At 38.5% G+C, this 13,335-nt stretch overlaps 1 pseudogene; it reads right to left on the bottom strand.

Moving 5' to 3' along the window:
• The window catches only part of LOC142759516 (putative cation-transporting ATPase 13A4), a 127,560-nt pseudogene that overhangs the window by 47,632 nt on the left and 66,593 nt on the right, over positions 1–13,335 (bottom strand).

The following is a 13,335-nucleotide window of genomic DNA, read 5'->3' as shown; positions in this document are numbered from 1 at the left end:
ATTTTACGCAGCGTCTGGATGAGATTTGGTAAATCTCACTCACTTTGCCACTAGTGTATTCTGCGTATTTTCTGGGTGGAAAATACGCAGCAATTCCGTTAAGTGTGGACAAGCCCTAATACAGTAGCAGCAGAGTAGATTAGAAGTGAACAATTCTCCACACGCTGTGTAAATGATAAGTGGAAAAAAAGCTCAGAAATTGACCTGCGGTGCGGTTTTTTATTCCGCAGCATGTCAATTGTATTTGCGTAAACGCTGCTCATTTGTTTCGGGTTTTCCCCATTTAATTCAATGGGAGGTAAAACCCGCAACAAATAACAGATGTTATGTAAAAACGCAATTTAGAAAAAATAAAAATCTTATACTTGCCCAGAATTCAGTTTCTTCATCCGGGCCGGCCTCCTGGGATGATGTTTCACCCCATGTGACCGCTGCAGCCAATCACAGACTGCAGCAGTCATATTGGATAAAATGACATCCCAGGGCTGCACTGTAGCGACGCTGTGTAGCACTATATACAAGGGGGGGAGCGCTGTGTGGCACTATATATAAGGAGGGGAGCGCTGTGTGGCACTATAAATAAAGAAGGGAGCGCTGTGTGGCGCTATATACAAGGGGGAATGCTGTGTGGCTCTATCTATAGGGGGCTGTGTGGCTCTATCTATAGGGGACTGTGTGGCTCTATCTATAGGGGGCTGTGTGGCTCTATCTATAGGGGACTGTGTGGCTCTATCTATAGGGGGCTGTGTGACGCTCTCTACAGGGTGTTGTGTTTGTGGAGCTCTCTACAGGTGTGTGTGTGTGTGTGTGTGTGTGTGTGTAGCACTATCTACAGGGGGGTTGGCGCTATCTACAGGGGGCACTGTGTATGTGGTGCTTTACTTTACAGTGTGTGACACAATTATATTCAGGGGCGCAGTGCATGGTGATATTATATTTAAGAGCTGCAGAAATGGGTTATGGCCAGGAGAAGTCGTCATGAGCTTTGGACCGGATGGAGAAGAAAAGAGGGAAAAAAAACTACTAGCATCTGAGACGTCGTCACCTGTGAGTCACTGGAGAATCTGTCCCCTCTCCTGACATATTTATTATAGGAAATCCTGGTATTCCACATAACGTCTTTGTGCAGTCCAGGACTGATAGAAAAATTGGTGTTACCAATCCCCTTGTCAGGAGGATGTGTCTCTGCACAGTGTGATACTGTCAGTATGTAGGGACACAGCCCTGTGACAAGGGGAATCGTAACACCCATTTGTTAATGCTTGTGCAAAAAGGTACTGTTAGCAATAGTTACGGCGCGGCAGGGTGGCGGTGGTGAAGGGGGCCCAAGTTTGGGTAACAGCCAAGGGCCCATGGTCTTCTTAATCCGCTACTGCATGCAAGGGATTGTTTTTGCTTGACAAGTTTTATTTTTTAATGGCACCATAACATAACTTTGATAAAAAAAATAATTGGGGGGAAGTGGGGTAGGAAAAACAGCAATTCCATCATTGTTTTTTGAATTTTGTTTTTACTTTGTTCACCACACGGTATAAATGACGTAAACTTTACGCAGCGGGTGAGTGCGATTATGGCAATACCAAATATTTTTTTTCATGTTTTACTATTTTTAAGAGCCATAACTTTTTTGTCGATATATGAGAATTTTTTTTTCTTTTGCAGGACACATTGAATTTTTTCTGGCACCGTTTTGGTTTACATAAAATGTATTGTAAGACGTTTTTAAAATTTGTTTTGGGGTGGTTGGAAAAAAACGTCAATTTCGCCATTGTTTTGTTTTTGGAGAGTTCACCATGCTGTGTATGACATATTTACTTTATTCTGTGGGTTAGTACGATTACAGCGATACCAAATGTATATGTTTTTTGTGATTTACTACTATTGTACAATAAAAACACTTTAAAAAAAAAAAAAAGAAGCGGTCAAGGCGTTACATGATGTTGTATTTTCTGTTGATAGGGTTGATTTAAGTAGATTGTGATCTATCTTAGTCAATATAATAATTTGTTTTGTGGTTGTAAGGGTAAGGCTACATGAAGAGGCACTGACGCGGTCGCGATGCAAACAAACAATGCAACAATGCGTAGCCATTAACAGAGTATTTGACAAATGCGCCGAACATGGTGTCAGCACGCTTATTGGCCCCATTACGGCCGAGTCAGTATCGCTCCGTGTGGCCTTATCTCAAATGTTTCTTAGTTTAGTCAGATCCCGCTGTTATCTGTGTAGCTGGGTTTTAGATCTCATGTATGTGATCACACATTTGTAATAACATTAATTTTTTTTTTTTTTAATAAATGTGTTTTTTCACAGACTTAATTCATGTGTCCATACTTTTAGTTTGTAGTCCTAATAGATTGCATAATTTGTTTTTTCAATGATTTCCTTGTAGAAAATATATTGGATAGCCTTATAATATCTTTTCTCCCATGAGATGGCAGCATTACCCAGTGTGTGGCTTCAAACATCTTAACATCCAAAGGATCTCCCTGAATTTTCCCATCCAAAATTAACAATGAGTGGCAGCATGTCATTGCCGCTAGAAGTGGGCACCAGGACAAATTATTTCCATTTGTAAACATATGAACTTTCTGAAACCTAAAAAAAAAAAGAAGGAAATTAGCAATCACATTGTTATTAGCTATGGTTAGGCTGGAATTCCACAAGGCGTTTTAAACGCATTTTTATTGCATTTTTACTGCGATTTTGTAGTGATTTTTATGTGTTTTTTTAATTGTTGTGAAAAAAGCATGTGTTTTAGGTCGAATAGCCACGGTTTTGTGATGTGGTGTTTGGCTGTGCGGTTATTAGAGGTGAAGCAGGTTGAAACCATGTGCTTCCCCTTTAATAGTCACATGGCCAAATACCACATCGCACAACTGCGTCGATTTACACTTGAAAATCACTACAAAGCTTCAGCAAAAAAGCAGTAAGATTAAAATCAAAACCCCCTGTGGAATTCAAGCTTCAGGCTGAATTTCAGAAGAATAAAATAATGACTGATAGGTCATTGCTTGGTATAAAAAACTGCCCCGTGCCTAGACAACTCCTTTAAGCATTACACAGTGCCCATTCCAATCACTGGGCTATCTGTGTAATGAAGGACAGTTAGTTCCTCCCGAGATGCTCTTTATAGCCACTCTCCACTCCGGCTGACAAATGAGGATAGTGAACATGGTAGCCCCTTCTATTAATTCAGAACTCCCTAATAGCGTACCATGTATATAAAAACAGGTTTTCTAAAAAGGAAAACCCTTTTTAAGGCTCCGAGTGCGAGCAGAAACAAAACGTTTCCCAGGAAGAAGCCTGATCTATATACAGTATCTTGCACAATCTCATGAGATTGTATCTACTCTCACTTTCTGGGTTTTTTCCCACAACTGATAAATCCTTTTTAACAGGTTAAACTTGACAAATGAGACTGAAATTTGAAATATTTTGGAGAGATTGCATTGACTGATAATACACTGTGTTCCAAATTATTATGCACATTGGTTTTAAGAGTCATAAACATTTAATTATTAGTTTTTCAATTAAACTCATGGATGGTATTGTGTCTTAGGGCTCTTTGGATCATTGTAATCAATCTCAGACACCTGTGATAATTAGTTTGCCAGGTGTGCCCAATCAAAGGAAAACTACTTAAGAAGGACGTTCCACATTATTAAGCAGGCCACAGGTTTCAAGCAATATGGGAAAGAAAAAGGATCTCTCTTCTGCCGAAAAGCGTCAAATAGTGCAATACCTTGGACAAGGTATGAAAACATTTGATATTTCAAGAAAACTTAAGCGTGATCATCGTACTGTGAAAAGATTTGTGGCTGATTCAGAGCACAGACGGGTTCGTTCAGATAAAGGCATAATGAAGAAGGTTTCTGCCAGACAAATTAATAGGATTAGGAGAGCAGCTGCTAAAATGCCATTGCAAAGCAGCAAACAGGTATTTGAAACTGCTGGTGCCTCTGGAGTCCCGCGAACCTCAAGGTTTAGGATCCTCCAGAGGTTTGCAAGTGTGCATAAAGCTAATATTCGGCCACCCCTAAACAATGCTCATAAGCAGAAACGGTTGCAGTGGGCTCAGAAATACATGAAGACTAATTTTCAAACCGTGTTGTTTACTGATGAGTGCCGTGCAACCCTGGATGGTCCAGATGGATGGAGTAGTGGATGGTTGGTGAATGGCCACCATGTCCCAACAAGGCTGCAACGTCAGCAAGGAGGTGGCGGAGTCAAGTTTTGGGCTGGAATCATGGAGAGAGAGCTAGTAGGCCTTTTTAGGGTCCCTGACGGTGTGAAAATGACCTCTGCAAAGTACGTAGAGTTTATGACTGACTACTTTCTTCCGTGGTACAAAAAGAAGAACCGTGCCTTCCGTAGCAAAATTATCTTCATTCATGACAATGCACCATCTCATGCTGCAAAGAATACCTCTGTGTCATTGGCTGCTATGGGCATAAAAGGAGAGAAACTCATGGTGTGGCCCCCATGTTCCCCTGACCTCAACCCTATTGAGAACCTTTGGAGCATCCTCAAGCAAAATATCTATGAGGGTGGGAGGCAGTTAACATCAAAACAGAAGCCCTGGGAGGCTATTCTGACATCCTGCAAAGATATTCAAGCAGAAACTGTCCAAATACTCACAAATTCAATGGATGCAAGAATTGTGAAGGTGATATCAAAGAAGGGGTCCTATGTTAATATGTAACTCAGCCTGTTTTTTTTTATTGAAAGAGCTTTTGATTTCTGTATATATGACCTCCTGATGCTGCAAATTCAACAAATTACCATTTTAGTTCTCTTTACAACCTTTAAAATGTTTTGATCTCTTTTGTGTATAATAATTTGAAATTGCATTTTGAGATTTCTTCAATAAAATTTGCATTATACTCCAACGGTTGATGGCTTGAAGATTAAACTGACTCATTTGCATCGACTATTTAGGAAAATCTGTGAAAAATAACATTTGCATAATAATTTGGAACGCGATGTATACATCTCAATGGGGGGTTTCTAAACCTCATTCATATGTCTCGGGCAGATTTCAGTCCTAGACACTTCTGTAACACAAATCTGCCACATGTGAACATACATATAGAAAGATATACAGCATATGAAAAGAGGAATATAGACTAAAAAAAACATAAATGTTAGATTAGGATTGCATTATATGCTTCTATGCTAATTTATAAATTAGTAAAACAAAAAAAGAAATATCAATAATATATAATAGACTTAATAAAATAATTACCTGCTATCAATTGATGGCACTATCCCCCACAAATCAAGACCATCTTCAGTTAAAGTACCCGTCTGAAGAAACAGTAACACATTAAAAGGTTTATACAACCTTGTACGTAGGTAAGGGCTATCAACCTGGAGACTATGCTACATGGTAGCAAACCCTCAAATAGACCTAACACATAAAAAGTGTCTTTCAATTACGGAAGTTTCAATCATTGACATCAAACAGAGATATGTTGAGAATGGAACAGACAATATATTAGCAGGGGTAATTCATTATAAAATGATGAAGCTTTATTTATATAGGACTGGAAAATTCCAAAAGTAAGAATGCCATATTTCAAAAGTTTTGCATATTGTCAAAGGTTTTCTTTTGTACAATTGTCTAGTGGTATTTTAATGTATAATATGTAAATACATGGGCATATGTCATCCATATCATCCATGTCATCCATATGCTCTGATAATGCATACTGTATGTACAGAGGTTGTCCTGATGGGAAAACCACTTTAAGTAACTCTTACCTTATCAAAACAAACCAGGTTTATTCTCCCACACACATTGATCCTCTGAGGACTGATGCAGAATATCTTTTTCTTCTTGAGCCGTTTTTGAGCATACATGATGGCTGTTGCTACTGCTGCAGGAAGTACTGGAGGTATCGCAACAGTAACTACAATTAGTGACTTGACAATAACATCTCGTGCTGTTCCCTAGAATATAAACCATGGCATGTTAGCCCTTGTTACATTATATATACAAATAAAAGTCCAAATATACTCAAATTGAAGGGTTTATATTTAATGAAGATGGTAACAAAGACAGGTTGAATAAAAGACAAGAAGTAGCAAATCATAGTAGCAAATCATACTACTAGTCATGTCTCTCTTTATGCTCAGTAGTGTCATTACTTTTACTTGCTAATTGAAGTGTCCCTCCAAGTTTTATCTCCCACCTGATCTGACTTCGAGTGTGGAAATACACTAATGCAGAATAATTAAAAGAAACCAGGTAGGATACTTTCCGAGTGTCGTACGGCTGTCTCAGCAATAGTACCACCCACTAGTGTTTCTCTACGGCTAATGTCAGATAGGGTTGGAAATCAGACTTAGAGGGACACTTTAAAGGGAACCTGTCACCAGCATTTCACCTAATAAACCAGCACTACCTGGTGGTAGAGGGTGAAAAATAATCTTTATGTAACTTATTATTATCTTTTAAGTAGGCTCTGTACCTTTTAGTATTCAGTTTTTTAGTGTTCCTTTGCCGTATGTTAATGAGCATAAAAGAGTCATATCTTTGTTTGAAAAGTCATATCTTCATCCCTCAAGCCTTTCAGAGTTAACTCCGCCTCCTTACTTTTGATTGACTACTCTTCGCCTCCCTCCCAACACACACAAAATCCTGCACTTGTGCATCAATGTCCTTTTCTGGTGTGCGTGCGCACAAAGGGACACCGGATTATTACAAGTTTTCAGACCGTTATTTACAGTCAGAGGAGGAGTTTAGGAGAGGGAATAATGGCAATGAACTTGTGATAGCAGCGGCCAGCGAGTGGTGAGTAGAGTTTAATAGGTAAAAATGCTGATGACAGGTTCCAAATAAGCAGCATTTAATTTTGGCTATAAATGTATATTCCTTGAATTCATCCTTAAGTGGACACTAACTTTTCAAACTACTTATGTTAATCGAATAGTGTACCTAATATACCGATGTAGCCATCTTTATATTGACTTTTAACGCATTAAATACACAGTGTCGAGAAACTTTAACTTGAGTTTTTCAATGGCTTTTTTTGTGTGATATCACTCTTCAGCAAGTTATCAGTCAAGATAAACTTGGCTACATCTGTATATCAATTTTGGGGGTGTCTCTTCACAGCCTGGTCGAAGAAGTCTATAAAAAGGGGAGGAGGGAGCGGAGTGAGAGACACACACACACACATAAATGCTGCACATAGAAGTCTACTTAGAGGGGAGGGAAAGAAGGTAGAAGAAGTAGGAGCAGAGAAAGAGACACAGATTTGATGCCGCTGCCATAGAAGTCTATAGAAAGATGAGAGGTAGAGGCGGGAGCAGAGAATGAGCTACAGATACTGCTGCCCATAGAAGTTCATGGCGAGGGGAGAGCAGCAGCAGAGTGAGTGAGACACATACAGATGTGCTACAGCTTCTGGTAAAATTTAAGTCACACCATTGCTGGGCCCTCACTTACACTGCTCATTACTGCTGTATAATGTCGTCCATTCTGCTACAGCATATATATATATATATATATATATATATATATATATATATATATATATATATATATATATATGATAGAAATAGAAGATCAGGATTTTCCTCTTCTACGTGTGCAGTGTATAGAAGACATAATAGCAGTTAGGCTCCACCCACTAGCTGAGGGAAAACTGAGAATTAGGGAGGAAGCCTGCAGGGTGGAAGACTGCAAAAAAAAAATTATGCATACAAATCATATAATGGCCAGAATCAGTGTTATCCCTCTTGTACACACATATGACAGTTTATTCTGAAAAGTTACCTGAAAAGTTAGGTACGCTTTAAGCTGACCAAACATAAAAATGTTCGAGAGGATCTTAAGGGACTATATACAGAAATATGTGACATAATATAGTATTATAAGTGATAGCCAGTACGGCTTTACTGAGGACAGAAGTTGTCAAATCAACCAGATTTATTTTTAAGAAATAGTGAGTAGAAGCGTAGACAGAGGGGTCGCTGTGGATATAGTGTGGACAGGCATTTTTATTTTATTTTTTTACCATCCTCTCTACCAATTGGGGTAAAACATTGTTCTATAGTTAACACATATCCTTTCTCTTTCTTATATCTTGGTTGTTCAGCAAGATTTGCCTACTATCTAATGTGTATGAGGTCTCCCGATTTACCCCAAATGTTAAAAAGCTTTAGGGCATGTACACACGTGGCGGAGTTTTTTCGGCTGCAAATGTTGAAGCAGATTTGGGGCAATTACGCAACGAATCTGCACCAACATTTTCACATTTGACAGGTAATACAGACATTGCAGAAAAGACAGCGGACTTGCCACAGATTTCAGTTTTTGCATTGCAAAGGCTGAAATCCGCAGTGAAGAGGAGTTTTCCGCAATGTCTGAACTAACTTGCCTAAAATGTCTTGAAACAAATGTAAAAAACGGCCGCTGGAGAATTCCACTGCCACGTGGGACCATACCCTTAAAGTAAGAAAATAATAAATACCTGGCCAATTCATTGTAGAAAACTCCTATAAAGCCTGACCAAAAAATTATAGTGATTTTGTATATTTTCTGTCTTAGATTCAACATCACTTCTATGAGGACTTTATTTGAAACTGTAGGGGACAGCATAGCGGGCATCCTGGCTCTCTGTCTTGTGCCACTGCAGGGAACACAAGCCTTGAAATTGAGGGTATTTCACAAGTAGTATTTTAAAGCGTTGACCCACCATAACAACTTATCACCTATCGACAGGTTAGTTGATGTGTTTGATCCATGGGGATCTCACCACTGGGACCTCACAGATCACGAGAACGGAGGTCCCAAGCTCTTTATTTGATTGGTGCAGCGGTCACTGATGCGCGCTGCCACTCCAGTCATTCTCTATGGGACTGATAAGAAAGCTGAGTCAAGCCACTCCATTCAAACAGTTGACTAGGGGCAACCACTAATCAAATAATTTTAGTCTGTGAATGTAAGAAATGTGTCAGCCGTCTCTCGTAGATTGCAGGGTGAGCACTGTTTGCAAATGATTGAATATGGGTACTCTATTGTTATTTTGGTTCTCACCCACCGCTTAGTATCCTAGATATGCACATCCCTGATGGTTTTCCTTTTCCCAGGTGCAATAAAAAGACCTTTAATTTCTGTGAGTTCAACTTATCGAAACACAACAAAGTAAAGGATTTTAGCTATGCTTACAGTAGAATGACTGTTTTGCGTGGAAGTTAATAGTTCGCTATATGCAATATCATTGCATGTACAGTTAGGTCCAGAATTATTTAGACAGTGACACAAGTTTTGGCATTTTAGTAGTTTACCAAAACATATTGAATATACAGTTATATAATCAATATGGGCTTAAAGCACAGACTCTCAGCTTTAATTTGAGGGTATTCACATCCTAATTTGTGGAAGGGTTTAGGAATTGCAGCTCTTTAATATGTAGCTGCCTCTTTTTCAAGGGACCAAAAGTAATAGGACAATTATCTCAAAAGCTATTTAATGGGCTGCATGGGCTATTCCCTCATTAATCCATCATCAATTAAGCAGGTAAAAGGTCTGGAGTTGATTCCAGATGTGGCATTTGCATTTGGAAGCTGTTGCTGTGAACCTACCACATGAGGTCAAAGGAGCTCTCAATGCAAGTGAAACAGTTAGGCTGAAAAAAATGAAGAAATCCATCAGAGAAAGAGCACAAATGTTAGGAGTGGCAAAATCAAAAGTTTGGTATATTTTTGAAAAAAAAGAGGGCACTGGTGATCTCGTGAACTTCAAAAGGCCTCGATGTCCACGGAAGACAACAGTGGTGGATAATCACAGAATCCTTTCCATGGTTAAGAAAAACACCTTCACAACATCGACCCAAATGAAGAACACGCTCCTGGAAGTAGGTATATCAGTATCTAAGTCTACCATAAAGAGAAGACTTCATGAGAGCAAATACAGAGGTTTCACCACAAGGTGCAAACCATTAATCAGCTTCAAAAATAGAAAGGCCAGATTAGACTTTGCCAAAGAACATGTAAAGAAGCCGCCCAGTTCTGGAACAGCATTCTTTGGACAGATGACACTAAGATCAATCTGTACCAGAATGATGGGAGGAAGAAAGTATGGAGAAGGCTTGGAACGGCTCATGATCCAAAGCACACTACATACTCTTTAAAACATGGTGGCGGCAGTGTGATGGCATGGGCATGCATGGCTGCCATAGGCACTGGGTCACTAGTATTTATTGATGTGACTGAAGACAGAAGCAGCTGGATGAATTCTGAAGTGTTCAGGAATATACTTTCTGCTCAGTGTTCAACCAAATTCAGCAAGGTTGCTTGGATGTCGCCTCACAGTACAGATGGACAATGACCCAAAACATACTGCGAAAACAACCCAGGAGTTTTTTAAGGCAAAGAAGGGGAATATTCTGCAATGGCCAAGTCAATCGCCAGATCTCAACCCGATCGAACATGCATTTCACTTACATAAGACAAAACTTAAGGCAGAAAGACCCACAAACAAGCAACAATTGAAGACAACTGTAGTAAAGGCCTGGCAAAGCATCACAAAGGAGGAAACCCAGCGTTTGGTGATGTCCATGGGTCCCAGACTTCAGGCAGTCATTGCCTGAAAAGGATTCTCTAAAAATTATTAAAAATTTTTTTTTTATTTATGGTAATGTTAATTTGTCCAATTACTTTTGAGCTCCTGAAATGAGGAGGCTGTGTAGAAAAATGGTTGCAATTCCTATTACATTTCACAGGATATTTTTGTTCAACCCCTTGAATTAAACCTGAAAGTCTACACTTCAATTGCATCTCAGTGTTTCATTTCAAATCCAATGTGGTGGCATGCAGATCCCAAATCATGAAGATTGTGTCACTGTCCAAATAATTCAGGACCTGACTGTATATTGTATTAGTATATAATAACTTCAGATGCTACAGATACACATTCATATGAAAGTTTGAAGACACCAACATGGTATATATACATAAAGCTTACCCCTTTAACTGTAAATAACACCACAGAATATATAAATCCAATCACAGCTATAGCAACTAGACACATCAAGAACCTAAACGCATCTTGATACAGCTTGAAATTCATAGGCTTAGGATACAGAATTGATCGCACCATATCTCCTTTTGCTGTATTGAAACCTGTAGGGGAAGAACCTGCACTGGTCAGAAACATAAACCCATGTTAAAAAGTAGCACTAAGATTTTGAGAGAACAAAAATTTGATAGATACTGATAGATCATTTTAATCACTTTGCATGGTACAGAACACAAATTTTGTTGTAATAGTACTGTTTACTAAATCCCAGAAAAATAACTTAAAGGGGTTGTGCCATCAATAGAAATGGCAATATATAAACTCAATATAAATTTTAGAGTAACTTTGTAAAGTATTGTTATTAAAAAATAAATGTTTCTTCGCAGAAATATGGTAATTATCTGCTTGTAATAGCACCCCCTGGTGTTCAAATGTATAGGTCTCTGCACGTCATTTTAGAGAATGTCAGATGTGCATGCACAGTACAATACAGTTAAAGAAACAGGCTTATCTTTAAGGCTAGACATATGCCTTACTTCTACATTTCAGAGTACACAGACTTCAAGCAATAAGGGTTAAAACCATTAGATAACCTCCTCACCAGTCCATACTGCTCTCCTCCTTATCATGGAAAGGAATAAGAACTTTTGTTCAGCACAAGCAGTGAAGTAATGGCTTTTTTCTCACTTCTTGCAGTCTGTGTACATTTTACTGCCCACGCTGGGCTTTCTTTCCCTCTGTATGTTTCACTGATAAGAGCCGAAGCTGCAGGTCTAACAGAGCTTTACTAGAATGACGTGCAGAGACCTATACTTTTGAACACCAGGGGGTGCTACTATAAGCAGATAATAATTGTATTTCTGCAAGGAAATAAAAAAAACAACAATACTTTACAAAGTTACTCTAAAATGTATATTGAGTTTATATATTGCCAATTCTATTGATGGCACAACCCCTTTAATTTACAGTAGTAGAAAGTTAGAATCTTTTAGCATAAATAGAAAAAGGATTACTAGAAATCTTGATACATTCTTACTGTTTTCTAATGGGATTCACTCAGACCATTTGTAAGTCAATGGTACACGACAGACAGCAGAAATATGATATATGAGGGAACTCAGATAAAAAGTTTGGATCAGTTTCAGCTCGGTACTGTATTTTTACATCCATGTCCTCCAAAGTGAGACACTCTCTACTCTGCATGAGGATCCTGACCAGGGATCCCTCCTTTATGTTATGATGTTTGATCTTTACCAGGCAGTCCTTTTCATGCAAATCTTTAGACGTATTATAATGGATGGCAATGGTAGTCACCCCAGTGGTTCTCCCCTGGATTGACTTGAAAATTCTGATTACTAATTGTTGACAGGTTGATATGGACTTTGGCTTGATTGCTGCCTGCTTTACATGTGAGCATGATGGCAATACAACTTTGAGTCATATGTGAGTCCTATTTTAGTGTATATTATTACCTTAGAATATATTTCAATTATTCGGACATTCTTTAGAACTAAAGAAAATTGATTTAATCAACGAATATTGAAAAGACTTCTATATTTACATACAATAGTGGACAATATACCAACCAGTCTGTAGCACAACAGCGGTTACAGGAGCAGAGCCAGATGCTGTAGTCTGGATGACTTCCGTTCCACAGAATAGCACATGTCTTTTGTAATCTTCCCCACTTTGTATTTTCCAAGGGGTGCTGTCTGTCACTCGATCAAGAGGTGTTTTAGTCACTGGAATACTTTCTCCTACAGGAAGACAATTTATAGAAATGTTATTGGAAGTTGTGGTACAGCTACATGCAGGGATTTCATCTTATTATTGCCTAATTTGACACTGTAAAGTGACTGTCACTATATTGTTCTGTTTGGTGTTAGGCTTTGTTCACAGTTTTTAGCTGTGTTTTGGGGTAAAAATTATTTAAATAGGGAATAAAAAGTCAAATGTGAACACCGCTTAGATTATTGACTTTATAAAAAGCTATTTAATGATCTGAGGCTGGTATAATTGTTTTCCTAGAGAAACCATAATTTTATCATTAGCATCAATGGATGATGGATTGATCCAAACTAAATTTGTCATTGGATTTTCAATGTGTTCAAATAATTTGAAAAAGCAAAAAAAAACAACATTTTTTAAAGAGGCTCTGTCTCCAGTTTAATACTTCTCTATCTCCTACCTAACCTAATAAACGCTTTGATGCTGATAACTACTGTGTTGTTTTTTCAGAAAAGCATTTATTATGGACAAAGTTCTGATCATTTTTAGATGTATGCAAATTTTTTCTAAATGCC

Source organism: Rhinoderma darwinii, chromosome 4 (genome assembly GCF_050947455.1).
Source record: "Rhinoderma darwinii isolate aRhiDar2 chromosome 4, aRhiDar2.hap1, whole genome shotgun sequence".
Classification (NCBI taxonomy): Eukaryota; Metazoa; Chordata; class Amphibia; order Anura; family Rhinodermatidae; genus Rhinoderma; species Rhinoderma darwinii.
Note: the sequence above shows the minus strand (reverse complement) of the source record. Positions and strands in the feature narration are given on the sequence as shown.